The sequence below is a fragment of the Dasypus novemcinctus genome, chromosome 24 (genome assembly GCF_030445035.2).
Source record: "Dasypus novemcinctus isolate mDasNov1 chromosome 24, mDasNov1.1.hap2, whole genome shotgun sequence".
Lineage (NCBI taxonomy): Eukaryota > Metazoa > Chordata > Mammalia > Cingulata > Dasypodidae > Dasypus > Dasypus novemcinctus.
In genome coordinates, this window is record NC_080696.1 from 31,763,349 (window position 1) to 31,780,255 (window position 16,907).

Here is a 16,907-nt window from a genome sequence, read left to right on the forward strand (position 1 = left end):
ATGTTGTTTTAAATACGATGGGAAGATATTGAAATGTTTTTGAGCAGGGGCCTCTTTCCCCAGCTGTGAAATGAGGGACTGTGGTCCTAGTTTCTACCTCGGGGACTCCAACCAGGGTTCTCAAGGTGAGATCCAGCAACCAACAACATCACCTGAGCCCTGTCAGAAATGCAGATTCTTAGACACCCATCCGCCCCCCCCCCCCCCCCCCCCCCGCCCCAGATGAACACATCAGACTCTCCCGGGTGGGGCCAGCCAACCTTCCGGGTGATTCCGCTGAGGCTCAAGTTTGGGAACCACCCCTCTGAGAACCAGTAACGCACGTTAGAAATACGACCCAGTGTTGCCACCTGGTGGTACTTCAGGAGAACTACAGTTTCCCTGATGCTTTCCCCTGGGGCTGAATGTGACTCGAACACTTTAGCCCAAAGGACCCAGACGGAGTTCCAGGATGGAGGGTGGCTTTAGAGCGTGTCCACGTCCTTTCCTCATCTGCGAGGATACACGACACAGCAGGGCTTCCCCAGTGAATAATTTCTTAGGTTTTCTCCCTGCACCAGTGGAGAGAAAACCAAACTCTTTACACAGCCTAACCTCTCCTGACCTCATTTCCTCTTCCCTCTTACTCCTTTTCAGCCGCGCTGGCCTCTTGCTGTTTCTCAAACACACCAAGCATTTCCCTGCCTCAGGGGGTTGGTATTTTCTGTTCCCTCTGCCTGAAGTACTCTTCCCTCAGATCCTGGCATGGCTCACTCCTTCACCTTATTCAGATGTCCGTTCAAACACCACCTCCTCAAGGAAGTCTTCCTTGACTACACTCCTTTTTCTTTAATAAATCAATTTTATTAATACATATTAATACAGCATGCAATCCATCCAAAGTATATACTCAGTGGTATTTGGCATAATCATATAGCTGTGCATTCGTCACTTCCATCACTGACTACACTCTTCAAGGGGCCCTGCCCTGGTCTCTGCCTACGACCCTGCTTTATTTTTCTTCATACCCAACATTATCTTCCATGTTTATTTGATCTTTGTCTATCCTGCACATGAGACTGTGAACTCCAATAGGGCAGAGATTTTTTGTCTGTTCTGTTCACTGCTGTATCTTCAGTGCAAACAGTTGGTGCTCAGTAAATATTTTCTGCATGAATGAATGCCTTACTCTGTTAGGCAGGTACCATCATCCTCTTTCTCACTGATAGGGAAGTTGGGGTTTGGCAAAGTGATGTGACTCACCCAGGTTCAGGCAGTGAACAAGAGGCTGGCATCAGGATGTGAAGTAGGATTCTGGAAGCTGAAGTGTGAGCCGTGCCCAGCGGCACCCTGAGGATTCCTGGGCTGGGGAGACTTTTTAAGCAAGCTGCCGTGTCTCCATCACACAAGGTCAGCAAGCAGGTGGCTCTGGGTTCTAAGACAGCGGGGTGTTGGGCAGTCCACAGGGCCTGGGGAACCCTGGAGGGTGGAGTCGGGGGGGCACAGACATCGGGGATGCATCTCAAGTCCCAACCGTGTTCAAATCTCCCTTTGGCAATTCATGTAGGTGAAAAACTTGCTTATAATGATCTGCTCTAAGGACCGAGTTCCATTTTTCGTGGAGTCACAAAGTGTGTTTTGCTTAGTTTCAACAGACAATGTATCTTCCATATAAATTGGGGACTGTGTGGATTGGTTGGTTCAGAATCTTCCATGGGAATATCACAGCCACGTGGCCTTGGTTGCTGAGCTGCCAGCTGGGCACCCCTGCCTCAACCAGCAGAGGCTCCGTGACTCCCAGAGCCACACCCCTCCCACGACTTCCTCGTGTCTTCTTTTTTTTTTTTTAAAGATTTACTTATTTAATTCCTTCCCCCCCCTCCCCCAGTTGTCTGTTCTCTGTGTCTATTTGCTGCATCTTGTTTCTTTGTCCGCTTCTGTTGTCGTCAGCGGCACGGGAAGTGTGGGCGGCGCCATTCCTGGGCAGGCTGCACTTTCTTTAGTGCTGGGTGGCTCTCCTTACGGGTGCACTCCTTGTGCGTGTGGGGCTCCCCTACGCGGGGGACACCCCTGCGTGGCAGGGCACTCCTTGCGCGCATCAGCACTGCACATGGGCCAGCTCCACACGGGTCAAGGAGGCCCGGGGCTTGAACCGCGGACCTCCCATGTGGTAGACGGACGCCCTAACCACTGGGCCAAGTCCGTTTTCCCCCTCGTGTCTTCTTGTGTACTGTGCCTGAGAACTTCGATATTAATTTATTCTAAATTACTTTCATTTTAGTTTCTTTTCTATTACAACTTGAGTATTAATTATTCTTAAATTATGTGTGTTGGTAGGTTTTACTTTTTATGGATTTCACTTGAGAAAAGTAAAAGGAAGCTTAAAGCCATTGCTAAAGGGAGCCTTGGGTCCAACACGGTCTCGGGCTGCGGTTAGTCCTGGTGCTGTCATTTACTTGTTTGTGACTTTGGGCCAGCCCCCCCCCCCCCCCCCCCGCAAGCCTCAGTGATCTCAGCTGTAAAATGGAGATGATGTCACCAAAGGGCAGTAGGTACTGTCCATCCCCCATGTTTCCAGTGGGGAAACTATGGCTCAGAGAGGACAAGCAATGTGCAAAAGGGGGAGGAGGGAAGCAACACGTGCAGGACTAAATGGGCAGGGAGGCAGCGTGCGCAGGGTTAAGGGGGGGGAGGGAAGCAAGGTGCTGAGGGTTAACCGGGAGGTGTGCGTTTGTGATGGGATTATCCTCTAAGGACACTCCTTCCAAGGCCAGTCCAGACTCATGGGTCATCTGCCCTGGCTGCCCACCCCCCAATCCAAAGCCAGTCACAAGAGCCCATGGTACAGAAGTATCTGAAAACCCCCAATAGACCGGGAGAGCTGCGGAGCTGCCCTTGGAAGCACAGGCCTCAGTTTCCCTGTGGTCGACACCAGTTCTGAAACAGGCCCCAAATCTATCCACTCCTCTCCATTTCCATTGCTTCCCCTCACCCAGTCCATGCCACCAACACCTCTCACCCGGACCCCCCATGCTTCCCTCCTGCACCCCACCCTGCCCCATTCGTTCCCCACCCAGGAACCAGAGAGATCTTTTGTAAATGTGAAATCATACGAAGTCACTCCCCCACCTGGTCCTTCCATGGCTCCCCACTGCTCTTAAGCCAAATGCCTCTACTCGCGCCTCCTCCCGCATCTCTCACCGTGCTCCCTCCAGGCCCCTTCCCATCCATGCACGGTCAGGCGCATTGGGCCATTGGACGTGGGCCTTAACACCCCAGGTAAAGCCTTCCTCCTGGGGTAGCCCCCCCACCGCACCCCCTGCCCCTTCACTGGGCAAACTAGACGGACCTTCCCTGTGTGCTCTTTATCCCACCGACCCCCGCTCCCAGCGCTAAGCCCATTTGGCAGTGATGGGTCTGTCCGTCCTCGTTTCCCCCCTGCACTGACTCTCGGGGTGCTGCTGTGTGCTGAGAGCCGGGCCAGAGGCCGCCCAGGGGACCTACTCAGCAGGTGCTCCGACAGACCTGCTGACTGGCAGACCGCGGGCAGGAACGGGCGGCCCATCTCTGCCCTCTGGGATGACATCCAAGGCAACTGGAAGGGAAGGAGGAAGCTGGGAATAAGTGGAAGACGGAGGGATTCGCCGGCACAGTCCAGTGCGCCGTTCCGCGTGAGACTGCGTGCTGTGTGCTGGGGACCGCGTTGCGATGCTGGTGAGAGAGCGAACTCCAGCCACACTGCCTGGGCACACAGCCCAGTTCACTCCTCACTCGCTGTGTGAACTCGGGCCAGTCACTACACCTCTCTGAACCTCGGGATCCCTGCCCATACATGGGGCTAATCAGAGCTACTGCCTAACGTTGTTTTGAGGATTATCTAAGAAAATTCACGTGGACTGATGAACGCAGTACCTGGCAGGCCGATTAATTCAGCACATACTGACCGAGCCCCTGCTCTGGGCCAGTCAGTGAGCAAAGCAAAGTCCCTGCCGGGCTGGAGTTCCACTGCAAGGGGGAGGCAGACAGTGCAGCCTGGAAAAGCAGCTTGTGCCAAGTGGTGACAGGGCCAGAGAGAGAAATAAGACAGGGAAACAGGATGCAGAGTGACAGGGTGGCCAGGGAAATCCTCTCTGAGGGAGTGACACTTGTACAAAGACATGGGTGAGTGAAGCATCTGGGAGAAGAGGTTCGAATTTGTTTCCCGTGACTGCTGTGTCAAATTACCCCAAAGTCAGTGGCTTGAAGCAAGGCAGATTTAATCTTTTCCAGTTCTGGAGGTCAGAAGTCCAACATGGTCTCATGGATGGGGCTAAAACCAAGGTGTTGGCAGAGTTGCGTCCCTTCAGGAGGCTTGGGGGAGAATCCACTTCCCAGCCTTTTCCAGCTTCTAGAAGCCACCTGTATGCCTTGGCTCCTGGACCCCTTCCATTTCCACAGCGGGGGGTGGAGTCTTTCCCACATCACATCACTCCCGTCTTGCTTCTTGACGTCCTCCTTCTGCCTCCCTCTTCCATTTTTAAGAACCCTTGTGATCATCCAGGATAATTTCCCTATCTTTTTTATGAGCCAGGGAATATTCCAAGCACTTAGTAATGGTACTAGCAAACTCTCAACAAATATTAGGCATTATTTCATCAGTAGAGTTTTAGCTGTCAACATTTCTATTATCAAAATCATTATTTTTAATGGATGCCTCCATTAAAATTAGCCATGGTTTTATACTGTTTATATCTTGTTTTAATCTACTTCAGCATTAACATACAGTTAATACATGTTAACATACAGTTAATGTGTGTATTCAGTTTTTTAGAAAATTTATTTAGAAACACTCCATATCCACCAAACAAATCTTCCTATTTGAAGATCAGAATATAAGCATATTTATATTCACCTGCAAACTTAGTTCTCCCTTCCTATGTAACATAACATAGCCACAGGTTCTGGGAAGTGGGGGGGTAGGACTTGGATATCTTTGGGAGGTGTTATGGTTAGGCTAACGTGTCAACTCCAACAGGTAATTGTGCCCACTTATTTGGTCATGCAAGCACTGGGCTAATTGTAATACAAGGACATTTATGAACTTTAGTCATCAGTGAGTTTATGGCATAGATGGCTGATTACATCAACCAGGGAGATTGCTGTCAGCAATGAGTGACACTTTATCCAATCAGTTGAATGCCTTAAAAGGGGCAGTGATTCCAGCATTCTAAGACAATTTCCCAGCTCATCTTTGGGCAGCCAGCATCTTCCAGAAACTCATCAAGGACCTTCACTGGACTTTCACTGGAGCCCTTGGTTTGCAACCTGCCTGCAGAATCTGGACTTGTGCATCTCCATCATCATGTGAGAGAGTTTTATAAAATTTCATACTATTTACAGATATCTCCTGTTGAATGTTCCCAGAGAACCCTGACTAATACAGGGGTCCATTATTCTGCCAACCAAAAGGCTCCTGACAGATGAATTAGCAAGGCAGCACTCCCAAATGTTACCTGATATTAGCTTTAACAAAAAACAATAATGATGACAATAATTACATGTGTGAAAATGCTACAAAGGAGGAACTGAGGGACAAACAGGGAGGAAGTAATCTGGTCTGGGAGAGTCACAGAGTATTGAATTGAGATTCAACAGATGCAAAGGAGTTGCCCAGGTGAAGGGAAGGAGGCTCCAGACAGAGAGGAATCAGCATGTGCAAAGGCCCTGAGGTCAAGGAACATGGACAGAAGATGTTCCCAGTCTCAGAATGGGAGAGATAGGTGTGGGGTCCTGGAAGCCAGGCAGGCCTGGTAGACTCAAGTCTGGCCCCTCACTTACTTGCTGTGTGTTCCGACTCAACGTGCCCTGCCTCTCTGAGCCTTAATCTCCTCATCTGTACAAAAATTTGAAGTCACCTTTTTCTTCTCTTGTATCCCATATTCAGTCCATTAGCAAATTGTACAAAACATACCAGAACTTGAGCACTTCTCACACTTCGGCTGCTGCCACTTACTCCAAGTCACCTCCATGTCTGGCTCCAAGCCCCTGTCATACCCTTCCCTTGTGTGATCCCACCCTCATCCTTTTTTCAGTTTAAGGACATAGTTTTAGCCACTCCTCACTCTCTCATCGTCCATTTTTTCCAGTCTACTGAATCAGTTCCATCAACATTTTAAAAATGCTAATATTTCTGCATTTAAATAAAATAACACCTCAAAACCCCCTTGTTACTCTCTGTCTACTACCCCATCCTCAGTTCAACAGCAAAACTCATCAAAAATTGTCTCTACTCACTGTCCCAGTGTCTGCACTTCCTTTGCTCCCATTCTCTTTTTTAGACTTTATTTTGACATAACTCCACTTATAGAAAAGCTACAAAAATAGTACAAGAATCCCCATATAGCCCTCACCCAGATTATTTCCTATGGTTACCAATTTTGCTTTGTCATTCTCCTTATCTCCATTTCTATCCCACGATCACTTTTTCTTCTGAACCCTTTTATGGTAAGTTTCACACACGATTCCCCTTTACCCATAAAAACTTCAGTGTCTTTCCTAAAAGCAATGACCATTCTCTTACATAACCATAGTATAATGAACAAAAATCAGAAAATCAGGGTTTTACATTGAGACAGTGCTATTATCTAATCTAAAGGTCTTATACAAATTTTTCAGTTGTTCTGTTAATAGCCTTTATAGCAGGTGATATTATTTATAGCACAATTATTTTTCGGATCCAGGATCCAGTCCGGGATTTCACATTGTGTTTCATTGTAATGTCTCTTTAGTCTTTTTCATCTAGAACTGCTGTTCTTCAGTCTTTCTTTTCTTTCATGACCTTGACATTTTTGAAGAGTACGGGCTATTTTTTTTGTAGACATAACCCTCAGTTAAGGTTTCTCTAATGTTTTCCCATGAATCAGTTATGAATTTTTGGCAAAAATAAAAATGATGTTGTGGCCTTCTTAGTACATAGTGTCAGGAGGCACATGATGTCAATTTGTCCCATACTTGTGTTCACTTTGAACACTTGGTTGATGTGGTATCTGCTGAACTTCTCCACTGTAGAGTTACTATTTTACCTTTTGTAACCAGTAACTATTTCGAGGGAAGATACTCTATGACTACATACATATAGTGTTTCTCTCAAACTTTAACCCACTAATTGTAGTATCCATTGATGATTCTTTTTGGACACAGTTTTTGGGATGAAGGTAGCCAAATGGTAATTTTCTGATTCCTATTCTGTTTTTTCACTGGCTTCTTACTTTCCTTGCTCTGTTTGTATGTGGGTATATATGCACGAATACATTTATATGTTCTGCCTTGCAGCTTGCTTGTTGTCTGCTCCCTGTGTCCATTCGCTGTACGCTCTTCTGTTTTTGTTTTTTTCACTTGTCTCCCTTTTTTGTTGCTTCACCTTACTGAGTCGGCTCTCCGTGGCCCTTCCGGGCTGGGCGGCACTCTGCGGCGCTGGGCCAGCAGCTCTCCGCAGCGTGTGGATGAGTCTGCCTTCACCAGAGGGCCCCAGGATGCGAACCCAGGGCCTCCCATATGGTAGACGGGAGCCCAACTGATTGAATCAAAGTGGCTTTCATCCAGTCAGGCTTTTGCTCCCACCATTCTACTTCAACTCTCCCTGTCAAGGTAACAATGCTCTTCATGTGGCTAAATCGTTCTCAGTTCTCATCTTCCTTGGCCTTCCAGCAGCATTTCACACAGCCGATCACTTTTTCCTCCTTGAAATGGTTTCTTAACAACAGTTCCCAGGACACAGGCCCCACTGGCCGCTCCTTTTCAAGCCCTTTTGCTTGTTCATTGTCTCCCCAACCTCTTCCTATTGGATGTCTCAGTCTTTTGTCCTCTTCTCTTCTGTATCTGTGCTCTCTCCCTTGGGGACCTCATCCAATCTCAAGGCTTTAGAAATCACCTCTCCACTGAGGACTCCCAAATTTCCTCTCCAGCCAGGACCTCCCTCTGACTCGGACTTACGGATCCAACTGCTGACCCTGTATCTCCAGTTGGAAGTCTCATGAGCACCTCAAATTTACCAAGTCCCAAATGGAACTGCTAATCCTCTCTACCCCCCACATCCCTACACACACACGCGCACGCGCACACACATACACATTTTCTTCCTCCAGACTTCCTCATCTGAGTTAACAGCAAATTCATTCTTTCAGTTCTTCGAGTCAAAACCTTGGAGTCATCCTTAATTCCTTTCTTTCGCAAACATCCCATACCCGATCTGCCAGCAAATCCTTCTGACTTCACTTTCAAAATATCCCCGAAGCCTAACTCGGATTCAAATCACTACCATCTCTCATCTGCATTATGGCGGAAGCCTCTTACCTGGTTCCCTGCTTTAGTTCTCATTCTCTTTCCATTTATTCTACATTCAGCAGCTGGTCAAAGCCCTCCACTCTCCCCTCATCTCGTTCAGAGCAGAAGCCACCATCCTTACAATGGCCTACAAGGTTGTGCGTGACCGAGCCCTTTGTGAATCAATCTGACTCGTCTTCCCCTCACTTATTCAGCTCCAGCCACCCTACTAGCTGTTCCTTAACCCACCCAGTGGGTGCCCACTTCAGGGTCTCTGCACATCTGTTTCCTCTGCTTGGAACAATCTTTTCTCAAGTATCTTCATGCCTCCCTGCCTCGCCTCCTTCAGGTGTTCACACAAATTTCAGAAGTCTTTCTTTAATGAAGCTATTTTAAATTACACCCTAGCACTTCCATCTCCTTTTCCTCTTTTGCTTTTCTGCATAGTGCTTATCACCATGTAGCATATCATACATTTCTCCTAAGAACTTGAGGCCCATGAGAATAGAGACCATCTATTTTGTTCACAGCTGCATTCCCAATAATAATAACTCAAGTAGATTGCATGCTTGCTATGTGCCAGCATATTTTAAGGGTTTTATTAAATTAGTTCATTTAATCCTGACAAGTCCTATGAGGTAGGGATATCAGCTATTGCTATAATAATGTTGCATAACAAACCACCCCCAGACTCTATGGTTTACAGAAGCAAACACTTGTTTCTCCCTCTCTCATCTGCAGTTGGCTAGGGTTTGGCTGATCTCAGCTGGGCTCTGCTGGGCTTGGCTTGAAGCCACAGTTTCAGTTCAGATCTGCTACATGTGTCTTTCTTTCATCTGGGACCACACCATTTAATGCTGGAGATCTGGATAGGAGCTATTGCTTTCCTAAACTGAGTCAGGGCATTCTCTTCCTGTATATTTCACTTCCTGTCATTCAAAAGAGATGCAGTTCATGAAAAACTATGATTTTAAATGTAATACAAACCAAACACTAAAATGTAGAAATACAAAACTATTCTTATCTTAGACGTGCCTACAGCAAGTTTGATTGTTGGGACTCTGTTTCAAAAGATTTAAGTCACCAATGACATCCCACCATTCACAGAAAAGATGGGAAATTCCAAGGGTGACAAGATAAAACAAGAAAGACCTCTCAAGGCCTAGGCCAGAGTGTGACATTGTCCCTTCTCTCCACACTCTACTGGCCAAGCAAGTCACATAGCCAAACCTAGTATCAATGAGGCAGGGATGTATCAACTGCTTCCCCCAGGAAGAGAGAGTGAATAGTGTCTGAACAGTAATTTAAGTTACCACAGGATATGTAATGTTACATCATCATTTTTTCTTTATCTTTTTTTTTTTCAATATATGAGGAAATTGAGGCTCAGAAAGGTTAAATGACTTGTCCAATATCATACTGCTAGTAAGTGACAGATGGAATCCAACCAACTTGGAGTCAAATTTATAATCACCCTGTACACCAGTCCAAGGAGTTTGGACTTTCCCTGCAGATGATGCAATGCCACTGAAAACTCTTAGGCAAGAAAGGGACATGGTGGTTAGTGAATGCTCCTCCAGCAGCAGTGTGCAGGACCCACTGGTGAGGGAGGGTAGAAGGAAAGGTCCTTGTGGTGGTCATAAAACTTCAGACCAGAACTGATAAGGCTCTGGACTAGGGTGGTGGGAAAAAACCAACAATCTAAATAAAAACCAAATAGAAAAAAACAAAAACAAAAAAAAACAGAAGTGAGGGACAAGTATTAAAAGACATTAAATTTTTATTCTTCTTTATGGGGCTTTGAAGTAAGATTCCGTGGTAGTGGTAAAAATTCAATGCAGACAGACATGTTTAAAGTAAAAGTTCTCTCCTCTTTGCCTCTTCAGAGACAAGCTCCACTAGTTCCACAAGATGGAATGCTTACTTAGTTATACTTAGTGTGGTATGTCATTTGCAAAGAGGGCCACAACAATTCCACTCATTCCTGTACACATGTCTCCTTGCAGTAGGGCTTTGCTGTTTTTCCCATCAAGAGATGGAGTCTATTTCTCCCTCTGAATCTGAGCTGGCCACATGACTGTTTTGATCAATAGAATCCAGTAAAAGTGGTGCTATTGGGAAGCAGCTGTGGCTCAATCAACTGGGCTCCCATCTACCATTTGGGAGGCCCTGGGTTCGCTTCCCAGGGCCTCCTTATGAAGGCAGGCTGGCCCATACCCACGGAGAGCTGATGGCCTGTGCCTGTGGAGAGCTGATGGTCGGCGCCTGCAGAGAGCTGGTGCAGCAAGATGACACAACAAAGGGAGACAGGCAAGCAAAGAAGAACACACTGAGAATGGACACAGAGAGCAGACAGCAAGCAAGCCATGAGGCGGGGAATAAATAAATAAATAATAAAAATAAATAAATCTTAAAAAAAAAAAGTGATGCTATTGCACTTCTGAGTCTAGGCCTCAAGAGGTCTTGCTTCTTTTGTTCTCCTCCTTTGGGAGACCATCTTATGAGGAAGCCTGCACTAGCTTCCTGGAGAAGCCATGTGGAGGAGAACTGAGGCACTCAAGCCAATAGCCCCAGTCAAGTGGTGGACATGTCAGTGAGGTCATGTAGGACTAACCATCCCCAAGCAACTTGCTCACTGACTGCAAACGTGGGAGTGACATGTAGAACAGAAAAGAGTTGTCCCAGCTGAGATATGTCCAAACTGCTCATCCACAAAAAACACAAGCAAATAAATGATTGTTTTAAGCCAGTGTGTTTCCAGGTCATTTATTATGCAGAAAAAGATAGCTAATACACTTGGGTTCTTAGTGCTGTGATTAAGACTGTAATGACCCTGGTTGGAATGCAAGCTTCATGACTGACATGTGACTTTGAGCATGTCCTATACTCTCCTGTATTTCCTATGAATCTCAGCTTCCTCATTGGTACAATGGTATCCTTTGAGACCCGATTTCATCAGGTCGATGTGAGGATTAAATAAAATGATGCACATGGTGTGTGGCACAGGGCCCAGTACAGGTCAAGTACTCTCAACATCTTAGCTGGTATTGTTGTTGTTTGAAGGAAGACTAGCCTGAGAGTTATAATTAGGGGGCAGAAGAGGAGAGGATGGTAGTGTCAGGGAGATTAAATGTTAAAGATAAACAAGATGCTCTATGGAAGTTCCATAACTGGGTGAACACTGGAGCTGGGAGCTTCTTGGGACCAGAGACCTATACTGGCAGGCCTAGGAGATGGCAGGGTTTGAGTCGCAACTGCATCCTGCATGAGTGTGACGATTGTAGGAGTGCACCTCGGTAAGCCCTTTGAATGAGACCATGGATGGAGGCTGGAACTGGATGATCCTGTAAGAAGGATTGAGATCATCAAAAAGGCATGAGGGATAAGACCTCAGAAATAGCTCCACTTCACTCAGAGGAAAACCCATACTCCTTACCGTGACCCAAATGTCCTGCCTATTTCTCCCACCATATTGCTTACCCTTCTCCCCCACGCTCACAGTGCTTCTGCCACCCTGGCCTCTTTCCTCAAATTCATCAAGCTTTCTTGCCTCAGGCCTTCATATGTGCTATTCCCTTCTCAGAGGGACCTTCTGAACCACTCCAGCAAAAGTTCTCCCAGCTTTTGCTTTAATTCACAGCTACTTATTATTTTTTCCTTCACAGCACTTATTGCTATCTGGAAATTACTTTGCTTATTCATTTGTTTGCTTGCACATCACTTGTTTCTCACTCTAGAAGATGAATTCCATGAGGCACTGGTGTCTGTCTTGCTCGTACTATATCCCCAGCATGCAGCACAGTGTCTGGCACATAGCAAGTAATCAATAGCTGTGAGTTGAATAAATGTGAAAAAAATGGAGAAAGGGAAGTGATGAGAGCAGAAAAGACATGGTCCAAAAAGTAGATGGAAAGCCAGCCATTTCTTGAAGAAGATGCATCACAGCAACCTTGGGTTCATCTTGTCTAACTCCTTCAGTCCACATATGTGACCAGCCCAACAGTACCCAGAGGGCCATTGCTATGGAGTTCCAAACCATAGGGTCAAATGCCACACGTGCCTGACAGATTGAGGCCCTGAAAAGGTCACAGCCACCTTTCTGAGAACTACGTTTCTGCACTTCCCTTCCCTATCCACTCCCCAGCCCACAGGAGAGTAGGTTATTTCTTTGGGAACAGAGGTGCCAGTCAGTTGATGAACCGTGCAAGGAGGACTGGAAAGGGTGGGAAGGCCCATCCCTCAGCCAGACAGCTATTCTGAGGCACTTGGGATAATGACTGGTACCAAAATAACCCAGCCTCCTAGTCTTTGTTCCAGCCCTCACACCTCTGCCCGCCTTTTCACAGGCCTGCAGGGGGCAGGGTGATCATCAGACTCACCCTTGCCCACTGGGGGCTCACAACCTGGTGGTGGAGGTACACTAGGGACCAGTTAGGTTGCTAAGTGATGGTGCTCAGGTCTGGGGGGAGTTCAAAAGAGAGAAGAGTCCCAGAGGAAAGAACCCCTGAATGAGTTCAAGGGGCATACAGAAGTTAGCCAGTCCATGGGAGTGAGGAAGGCATTCACAATAACAGAAGAAACTGCCAGTGGAAAGGGTGGGAGACAAAATAGATAAGTTCCAGGAATAGTTTGCAGTTTGGGTGGGTGGACGCATCAGGAATTCGAGATGGGAGTGGTAGAATAGGAGGCTGAAAAGAAGGGATTTGACCAAATTATGTTGGTCCTTGAATGCCAAGCTGAAGAGCTTGGGCTATCTTTGGTGTACAAGAGAGCCTTGGGATCTCTTTGACCAAAAGAACGCCATGAGCAGGCTTGCACGGCAAAAAGTGACCTATGGTTGCTTTGGGGAGGTCACCTAGGCAGTGAGGGAGGTCGATCAGATCGAAGAGAGAAAGCACTTTATTCTGGACAGGCAGTTCTAGATAGAAATCCCGAAAAAGTAAGGAAACTTGGCTTCGGATCCTACAGGGCTAGTATTGTCATTTCGCAGACTCCTGGGCCACGCCCCTCCAGGGTTCAACTTTCCTTTCACTTCTTCCGAACTCGAAGCTGGGGCAGAAGAAGGGTGCTGCTGGAACCCTAAACCTAAACTAGGAGACGGAACAGAATGGACTTCAATTCCCAGAATGCTTCGCTCTATAGCTCTACAGGTCGCGCATGCTTATTTCCAGGGAAGGCGGGGCCGGATTGTAGGCTGGTGGTATTCAACAGTTGGGTGACGTGAGGGAAAACTGGGGACCGCCATCTTAACTTGGGTCAAACCAATTTTATACTCAGTTGGGCGATTCATGTTTCCTCTCCCATCATTTCGCCCATGTACTGAAATAAAATGCGCGTAATATTTAAAAATTTCTTCATCATACTTTACGAAGAGCACTCCTTTTATTTACTCCTTGTCCGCAACTTAACCTCCAGAGAGACAATAGGACAACCTAGCATGGCTGCCCTCAGCGAGATTCCGCTAGGGGCGGAGTCGGAATCGGTTTCGTCCCGCCTTCTGGTAGGGGGGGTTTCCGCTTCCGGCAGCGGCGGCTGCAGCCTCGCTCTGGTCCTTGCGGCTGGCGGCCCGGCCGTGTGTCTCCTCCTCCGCCGCCGCCATATTGTCTGTGTGAGGAGAGGGGAGAGCGGCTGCCGCCGCTGCCGATTCCACCCCAGGTACCGTGGGAACTGCCAGGTGAGGTCGTTGGGGGGTGAGGGTGGGCCTAGGGTTGGACGGCAGGGCACGGTTGTCCCTTACGTTCCCTGCAGCCTCCTAGCGGCCCGTCGCTCTCTCCTACCTCCCCCCCCCCCCCATCAGCCGAGGCTCCTGCAGCCAGTCGGGGAGGCCCTGGGCCAACTCCCACCCCTCTCTCCTCCCCGGTCAGGACAGGGTGTGAGGCTTGGGCACAGAGGCCGAAGTGAGGGTGGAAACTGGCTCTCGGAATCAGCTTTTTGCAGGAAAGAGGGCTGGACCGGGGCGGGGACTAGGAGGCAACTTGGGGGAGGGGGGCTCGCCAGAAGGGGAGAAGGGCGTGAGGGGTGGGGCCGGAGAGGGATACCCTAGGAGGGTGCTGAGGGGAGTGGTGCCTGCTGGGTAGGGTGAGATGAACTGTCCCGCGAAGGTGAGCAGCAGGAATAGTGGCCTTCCTAGGGTCCCTCGGGGTGGGGCTGGACTTCCCACCTGCAGGTTGGGGTGCGAGATGAAGGGAACCCCGGATGATGTCCTGGAGAGAAAGGGAGAGGGGACCACGGAGCGGGGCAGAACAGGTGGAGTTGGAGTTAAGGTTGGTTGGGGGCCTCGGTGGAAGAGAAGAGGTATATAGAATGAAGGGTTGGCTAAGACTATGTTAGCTGGTGACCTTTCGAAAGAGTAGGACTGTTTTGTGTGTGTGTGTTGCTGTTATTTTTTCCTTGTTTTTTGCAGTGTTGGAACATTTCTAGGCTAGGCAGGTGATGGGTGGAGCTTCTGTAGTTTGTTTTTGGGAAGCAAAGTCAGGGTCAGGAAAAGTTGCTTCTTGATTCCTCCTTTTGTCGGGAGGAAAGAGTTCTGAAAATGTGGCAAATTATTTGTGAAGACCTTACTTTTCAACAACTAAATTCCGTGAGAAGATGTGGGGAGAAGAAGTGAAAAAAAAAAAAGAAAGGGAAGATAAGTTGGCGACCTCATTTTATCTAAGGAGTGGCAGTAGAGTCCAGTGATTAAGAACTAGACTGCCTAGGTTCTTGAATATCAGTATCACTACTACTTAGTTGTGTGGCCTCTGAAGGCCTAAGTTTTCCTGTCTGTAAAATGGAGGTGATAATATTTCCTAGCTCATAAGTTTATGAGGAGGAGGGAATGAGTTAGTTCATGTCAAGTGCTTACCACAGTTCCTGGCAGCTAGTAAGTACACAGTAGATCTTATGTGTCGCTATTAAAAGAGACTAGCTGGGGTCTTTGGGGTTTCTCCATTCTAGGTAAAATTTGTGATGGTTTGCAATGCTTTAGGATATTAATCTTTGTAGGTGCTGCATTGTTTTGATTTGTTTTAAGTCATTTGGCTTAATTGGCTTGGTATATATGGGCTAAGAGTGACAAATATTTTTGGCTTTCGTTTGCTATTGGGGGAGGCGGTATGAGTTGGAGAAAGAATGAAGCTTGGGAGCTGCGTAGATTGATCTGTCAACTGATTAAAGTTAGGTGACCTTTAAACAAAAAAGTATGCCTAGTTATGCCGTTTGTATAGAATACAGGGTGGAAGGGAAGTACATATTTAAGGGAGAGCATGGGCTAGTTTCTGAGTAATGGGTGAATTAATTTGTTATTTGGGTATGATACGGATGACAACTCCTTTTCCAGAATGTATTTTTAGCTTTCTGGTTCCTGTCCACTCTCTTCCCAAATGAGTCCTTGCTTTTTTACTGTTGTCTCTATCTCTGGACATGAAACATTATTTCCCATACTCTTTTGAAGAAAGGGGAGATTTTCCTTAGGAAATAAGGTTAAAGCCTCACCTAGGGTTTGGGGTTTGTAGTAGATAGAATGCTACCCACTCCACCCCATATATATCCACAACCTAATCCCTGGAATCTGTGACTATGTTACATGTCAAAGGGAGGTTAATGACCTTAAGATAGGAAAATTACCCTGGATTTTCTTGATGGGCCCAATCTAATCGCATGTGCCGTTAATAGAAGAGTACTTTCTCCAGTTGGAGTTAGAGAGATGGAGCAGAAGGAGAAATAAGAGAGATCTGAAGCATGAAAGGGACTCATCTTGCCATTGCTGGAGGGGGCCATATGGAAAATATAAGAAGGAAAGTGGTCAGCCTCTAGGAACAAAGATAGAACCCTGCCTGGCAGCCAGCATGGAAATGGGGACCTCATGCCCCACAGTAGTTTCCAGCAAGGAATAGAACCCTGCAGACACCTTCATTTTGAGGCCCTAAGTAGAAGACCTAGCAGAGACCACTCAACTTCTGACGTACAGAAACAGATAATGGATTTGTGATGTTTTAAGTCACTTATGTTTGTGGTAATTCATTACAGCAATAGAACACTAATTCAGAATCGGTACCAGTAGTGAGATGCTGTTACCTAAAAATGTAGAAGTAGGTTTGGAATTGAGCAGTGGATGAAGCCAGAAAAATTTCGAGGGGCATAAGAAAGAGGGTCTAGATTGCCTTCAACAGATTGTTAGTAGAATTGTGGATGTTAATGACTGCTAGTGAGAGCTCAGAAAGGAAATGAACATATTAAAGAAAATCTAAATCACCCTAGAGAATACCTGTATCACAGTGAACAGACTGTTAGTAGAAATGTGAACATGAAAGATAACTGCCTCTAAAAGCTCTGCAGGAAATAAGGTAGATGCTGTTGCTGAAAGGAAGATCCTTGTTACATATTGGCCAAAAAAACTTAGCAGAATTTTCTTGTGGTTATGTGGAAAGCAGAACTTGCAAGCAATGAATGTGAATATTTAGCTGAGATTTCCAAACAAAGTGTTGAAAGTTCAGGCTGGTTTCTTTTTGTTTGTTTGTTTTTCCTTTATTTTTAAAGGAGCTTCTGATTACATAAATGTTATATTGAAAATATAGGGGATTCTGTATTCCCCACTCCCTCCCCCTCCCATACTTTCAACATCTTTCATTAGTGTGGTATATTTGTTA

At 46.8% G+C, this 16,907-nt stretch overlaps 1 protein-coding gene across 2 annotated transcripts in view; it reads left to right on the forward strand.

The window, feature by feature from the left end:
* Positions 1 to 13,777: 13,777 nt before the first annotated feature.
* Positions 13,778 to 16,907, forward strand: part of CSNK2A1 (casein kinase 2 alpha 1) — an 83,589-nt gene continuing 80,459 nt past the window's right edge. Inside the window, exon 1 of one of the 2 annotated variants that reach the window (XM_058286838.2) lies at positions 13,778 to 13,954. The gene's annotated coding sequence lies outside the window, so the exon portion shown is untranslated. The remainder of the gene's footprint in view (positions 13,955 to 16,907) is intronic. The other variant, XM_058286839.1, reaches the window with a different exon arrangement.